We start from the raw sequence: 6,662 nt of genomic DNA, 5'->3' as shown, positions 1-6,662 counted from the left end.
TTAAAAGTTTAAAATGGAAACAAACAACACTGCAACTCAAACTTTCCACCTACTGCCAAAATCAATCTCCCCAAAAAAGCCCAAAGTTTAAATGTGAGATGATTAAAAGAAGGGTTAGTTAGTGTTACCCGGGGAAATTAAGGACTCCCTCCAAGTAAAGTTGATTTTTTTTGTGTGTGTACTTGGGGGGAGACCCTAATTGGCCATCTAATGGAAATCATAATTGGTTCAACTAGGGGAGATACAGTTTTGGGTTGAGATTTCACCACTGCAATCTCATTTTGATTTTCTCATTTGATTTCATGGGCTGAGATTTCTCAATTTGGGTTGTTGGATTTGATTTCTCAATTTTGATTGTTTGGTTTCGAGGATATTCCGGTTTGAATGTTTATTAGTTTGGGTTGATTCATTTATTTATTTTTTGGGATTTTCGTGTTTTAGATCCATGGGTTATGAGTTTGATGTTGATTTTTTGGAAAAGAATATAGTCAATTACATTATTGAGGGGTACTTTTGGTATTAGGTGAAATACCAATGGAACTTTGATGTCAGACGGGGATCGTGATGTTTACAAATGTGGGAGTTTATTCAAAAGTGGTGACAAAAGTGGGGGGATTGGACAAATTTCTCCTAGTTTAATTGCATAAAAATGGATAATTTTTCTCTTAAAGAACTTTGAAATGAAAAATATTAACAGAGCAATATATGTGATTGAAATCGAATTTTTTTTAGATCAATGGCAATAACTGTTAGTGTTGTCTCATGAAACACATCTTAATAAAGTTCTATTAAATTTTTTTCAGCTACTTATGCATTTTAAAGTAATATTTGTCTATTAACTCACATTTATAATCGTGATTGAATATTCTAACTCAGATTATGTTAATTTCCTTTTATAATAAATTTAAGTTTTGTTACTATATTTATGAAATAGCAAGTTTGTAGAATAATGTGAAGCAAATTATCTTACTACTTCCACTAATAACGCCGAGTTCGTGGTTTGCTTTTAAAGCCACAATTTATGATGTATAGTACGCATATTATCTTAGAACTTGGAGTTAACATTATTTCAAGTTGTTGAGAACTTAATTTGCACCTATTTCTTCAAAAATGACAATCTATTATTGAGGTGCTAAACTGGTGAACTTGGAGAGAACTTATGAAATACAAAAACAAAAAGTGTCTAGGGATGATAATAATACTTACTTAAGAACTAGTGTGTCCTTAACCATTTGGTTACTATCAAAGACGATTATAGATTATGTTGACAATACAAGTCTTTGATGCAACCAATGATGTTATGATGGCTATATAAATACATTGATGATTTATATTTATTCTATTAGACACTTTAATAGCTTAATTTTGTATTTTTGCCAACTTAATGTACAAAGTTACCAGTCACCAAGTATCATCGTGTCTTCCTCATCCTCACTATCTTCTGGTAGTACAACATCATCTCCAATCCCGTCAAGATGAGAATCCACATCTTCCCCCAACTCCGCCAACCTTGCGCTTAGTCTCTCCACCTTGCTCTGCTAGCAGATCATTCAGTTCCGCTTCACCCTCTTTCTGAGTTTCTTCCCTTCCCTCTGCATTTAAGTTGCAGTACATGGATGCCTCGGTTTCAATTTTGGTTTTCTCCGACTTGAGCAACTCTACACGTTGCTTTGCTTCTTGAAGATCTCTGCGAAGGGTCTCAACCTGGACTCTCTCCTTGTCCCCATTTGCTTGATTAGACCTAGAGACACCAGCTCCACCGGTCTTTGCCATGTCCTCGGCCAAAGTTGCATTCCGACCGAGAAGGTCCTTGAAAATCACGTTTTTTAGTGGTTAACATATTGTATGTTAAAGACAAACAAACCAACATGTACATAATGATACACGCATACCTGGAGCTCCTTGCACTGTTTCTCAGCAAAAGACTTCAGCCGTTTAATGTAGTCTTCATTGCTCTCCCCATCCTTTTGCTCCATTTCAGCCGGAACCACTGCCACCTTGCTCTTTGGATGACTAAAAACCTCAACAATGCTTTGTCTAATATCAGTCTCCAATCTCTTAACAAGACTAACAAATGAAGCATCAAAAATTGACATGAGAACAGGATCTTCATCATGTTTTGGGTCAATCGCATTGCTCTCTTCAACATTTTCAACTTCTGACATACTAGCAGCACTAGATCTTGCCAGCAGTTTACAGTGTTGGGACGCTTTTGCCGATAAAAACAGAAAGCTCTTCTACATCTCATCAAACTTCAGAAAATATGATGCAAGTCCAATCTTCTGGCTAATGGCATCTACCACCTTAAAAGCATCCATCCCGTTATCATCAGATTTGTTGCAGAGAACACACTCGCCCAAAATAACGGCTGACAATCCCCTTATGAACACAGTTTCCGACGAGCTTGACACCAGCTCAAGCAAATACGTGAGGTGATCCTGTGAACCTAGGAAGGAGTGAACAGCATTTGGGCAATCTGCAAGCCAAGTAACTAGCAGTCGCAAAATAAGAGGTTGAGTGTATAAGCAGCTGGATGAAGTTGAGGTTTTGCGGTCACCATTGTTATGACTCATAGAAGCAGCAACAGCCAAGTACTTCCCTATCCGGTGCATTAGCGGTTCTGGGGTACCAAAAGATGTCATTGGTACCTCAAGTTTTACTTGTAAGACCTGCATGGATTTAGAACATACTGAGAAGGGATAGATGAAAAGCTATGCTTCTGACAAAAAACACTCCACACAAGCATAGCACATAACAGTCCCCATCAAACAATTTTAGAGCTGCACTTTTTTTGTTATTTAAATGCAGGAATCAAGTATGTTTTGCATGACATTGGAAATCATTAATATTCGATGTAGTGATGATTCTAGGAATCCTGCATTCTACATCATAAATTTGAAAAAAATAAAGGGACAGAAGAAAACATATTTAAGTTTTCATACCTGTTCCTTTGACTGAATATTACCCTTCAGTATATGAGACAGAACACTAGCAGCTCTCCAACAAGTCTGCATAAAAAAAAAAAAAGTAAATCCTTATTATGGCATAAATGTTACAAAAGCTTGACAACTGCGCTCTCAGTAATGCTTCTCACGGGCTTTGGAAAGATGTGTAAACTGATGAAGGTCCTCTTTAGTCTTTATCGTTACACTCCAGCGCTTTATAAAAGTATACTAGTTTATTAGTTCTTTTTTCTAACGCATGAGTTGGTTGGAGTGATATGAAATCATTCAGTGTCATCAACCAAATGCCAATAGTTTACTCGACCAAGTCGGCATTCCCAAATATAATCGCCTCAGGACTCAGGTCTCTAAACGAATATGTTCTCAATGTCTTATATATGCTAGGAGAGAAATTCTCAGAGCTTTTAAGTTTACCTCAAGATCTTCATCATTCTCATTCACAGCAAGACCATATATGTTAGGAGAGAAATTCTCAGAACTTTTAAGTTTACCTCAAGATCTTCATCATTCTCATTCACAGTAAGACCACGTAACAGCATGCTGGCAGATATTCAAAAGGGCAAGATGGTTATTCGTCAAAATAGTTGCAATTCTAAACAAAAACTGATGACGACACAACTGCTTGACTTGATACAAATTGATATTGGAATTATGAGAGGAAAAAAAAAACGAAATTTTAACTTCTTTTTTGTTTTTTAGAAAAAGTTGATGGGTTGGGCAGACCCTAACCTGTATTAGAACCTTAGTACAATATGTCCTGCTTTATCCTCAACAAAAGTATTCAGTCGACTGCCTAGAGGAGGTATAAAGAACTGACATGACTCATTACAAGAGGATAAAGATGCTAAGTAATCAGCACACCTATTAGCTTCTCTATACACATGACTGAAGCTAACTCTCTCAAATCTAGAAGCCATTTGCCTAATGCCTGTTACTAAATTAACACAATACCATGGCGGTTTCTCTAAGTTAACTTAAATTGTAACTCTTGAAATGATGCTGAAGGCATGTTTTATATTCTCTAATAAACTATGTTAGGGTTCTGCCTAGTCCCCAGCTTGCATACTCAAAATAAATAAGCAATTATGCTATTGAAAAAATAAAAAACAAACAAGATTACATAATCATATCCAATCGACCATGATACCTGTACTGCAACGAACCTTCCAACTAGCATTTTTATGTCCTCGTCCAAGGGGTCACGAATTCCAGAATGTGGTTGAGGAATTATTGTGGATGCTAACATTGCTTTACCGTTGGTATTTTTCTTATTAAGAAAAAAGTGAAACATTAACATATAAATCATGACCAGAATGAGTATCAGAGTGAATTATCCAATAGGGTTAAACTGTTAATTATGCATAGCAACTTCATCCTGTGCATGGGATACATAAGCAACATTATTCAAATCTCACATAACACCATCTTAGGTCATAGTTTTTTATTAGCTATACCATATACAGTTTAGATAGCTTGAAGTAAAAAGGTGGAAGAGGTTGGAAACTGAGAAAACCTATTGTCATCTAGGAAGAATGAACTGTGGAATAGGTTGGGAATTTACGTAAAGCTAATCATTCTAATGTATGGATTCCAGCTAGCATTTACAGGGTTCAAATTTTGCAATAAGAGACCAACCTCACAAAAGCACTTGAAAACATAATCAGCTGCTATGAATTCTTGTACACTAGAGGTCCGCAAAATTATTCTGAATATTGAATTCAGTGCTGGTTCAAAATGTGGTTCCTCTCCAAGCACTTTATTTGCAAGACCATCCAGATTTTGAGGATTACTGGAAACTAAAACTCCAATGCATCGGAGTGCCTGAAAAAACAAATTATAGAGATTTAATGCAATCTTGAAGCCTCTGGACTGCTTTAAGAATGGTACAGAGGAAGAAGGTTAAAAATGTAAATAACCGGCCAATGGGAGTACATAATAAAACAATAAATTAATAAATTATCCAAGATAAGTTCCTACAAAAGTTTTTTTAAAAAAAAATTGTTTTCCACTGAAAATTGCTAAAAGTTCCTGTTATAGAATTACTATTAGAAGGATAAGCCAATTAAATCCTCCATCAGACGCAAATCTTACCGCACAATGCACAGAAATTGCAGCCCATGGACTCTCAACTCCCAACAGCAGAAGATGATCCAAAACGTTTTTCTGCATTTGGTCCAAAACGTCAAGAAACATCTAGGTTTCAAATATGAAATATGGCCTAACGTAGATGACAAACCTGAGCAAACACTGTTTGGTTAGACTGTCTGTTGGAATCATTTCCAGGTTCAGCATCCAGCCTCCCATCAACAGCAACTCAATGGTTTCTAACGCTCCAAGCAGATTTACTGTCTACTGGCACAATGTTAGTTTTTAAACATGACAAGTTTTGCTTTTTGCTTGTATTGCCTCATGCAACAGCATACTTTTAGGGTGCCATTAGGGATATAAACCATTAGTGCTGTTAAATGGGACGGAGAAATAAATTTCCAACCCTTTCCGCATATATTGTACCTTTTGTTGTGTGAAATTGTATGCCTACCCCGGAGCTTCAAAATTGATATTAAAGGCTCAAAACCCATGGTTTCCCTCAGTAATATCTGAATAAAAGAAGAAGGATGGTTAGTGGTTACCCTCACCACAGATAATAAAAATGATTTCACAGTAAGAAAAACCAGACCTGATTGGATGCACCTCTTCGAAGGAGATTGTTCAGCAATTCAAGACAATCCTGCACAGTAGCACAAACATCAGATTCATTGCCGTATTGGATTATAGATTTTATGCTTCCATGCATCACTATTCCAGCCTTCTGTAACTCCAAAATTAGTCTCTTTCTTTCCTTCCAAGTTTTTATACGCTATCCTTTTTACTTTAATCCTCTGTTTTTCAACTCTCGAGTCCTATTGCGCCTTTTCTATTGGAATGGAGCTTGAGCTCTAAGCATCTATGAGATAAAACTGAGAATATTTGAATTATGGACTTACGGATGTGGTTCATTTTGAATTTGATGATCCAAGACATACATAATAAAGCATTTATACCATAAAGAATATATATATAAAAAAACATTTATTACCTCACATTTCAAAATAAGAGAAGAACAAAAAGAAAGAGCATGTGAAGTACTGAAGTAGTGTAGAGGTACTTCAGCAAATGAAGGTCCTAAAGAGAAAAAACCCACATTTTATTTTACTTAATGTATTTCTTTTTGGTTGGGGCTGTTTTTTCAAATGCAGCTGGTTTGGTTTTAGTTAAAGCGGGAATATGGGGTTTTGAGCGGTTTCATTTCTCTTTGCTTCCATTACTTACAAGTTCTTTGTAAGCCAGGTAAGTGGTTTATGACATTGGAGAGCATTTAATCCAGGTTTGTGGTAACAAATCTCACAAACTTTAGCAATTAACCTATCTGGGACTACTTCAATTCTTGGCAAATATTTCATTGGTTTCCCTCTTAATAGATATGTTTCCATCTATAACTATTCTGAACTTCTTCACTGTTATAAAAAGTGTATACTTAGGCAGTTAGGCCTTACACCTCAGATGCAGATTATTTCACTAATTTTTTTTTTTCTCTGCAATATATTTGTGACTTGTCAATATTTGATTTTTTTTCCCTTCCCTTTTTTTTTTGATAATGACTTCGAAGCCAATCTCTAATCTTCTTCAGGCAAAGCACCACAAATGCACCTTACTATTAAT

General features: G+C 35.9%; 1 pseudogene across 1 annotated transcript; it reads right to left on the bottom strand.

Annotated features, from left to right (window-relative positions):
• Positions 1-1,184: 1,184 nt before the first annotated feature.
• LOC147502226 (golgin candidate 6-like) lies at positions 1,185-5,772 on the bottom strand (annotated as a pseudogene). The gene is made up of 10 exons (XR_015221617.1): positions 5,641-5,772; positions 5,475-5,560; positions 5,200-5,312; positions 5,055-5,126; positions 4,599-4,784; positions 4,103-4,230; positions 3,455-3,503; positions 2,943-3,008; positions 1,893-2,669; positions 1,185-1,809 (listed from the first exon to the last, which is right to left on the bottom strand). The product of XR_015221617.1 is annotated as a golgin candidate 6-like (transcript).
• Positions 5,773-6,662: the final 890 nt, after the last annotated feature.

The sequence above is a fragment of the Coptis chinensis genome, chromosome 4 (genome assembly GCF_015680905.1).
Source record: "Coptis chinensis isolate HL-2020 chromosome 4, ASM1568090v1, whole genome shotgun sequence".
Lineage (NCBI taxonomy): Eukaryota > Viridiplantae > Streptophyta > Magnoliopsida > Ranunculales > Ranunculaceae > Coptis > Coptis chinensis.
The sequence above is the reverse complement of the archived record's forward strand: the minus strand, read 5'-3'. Positions and strand labels throughout refer to the sequence as shown.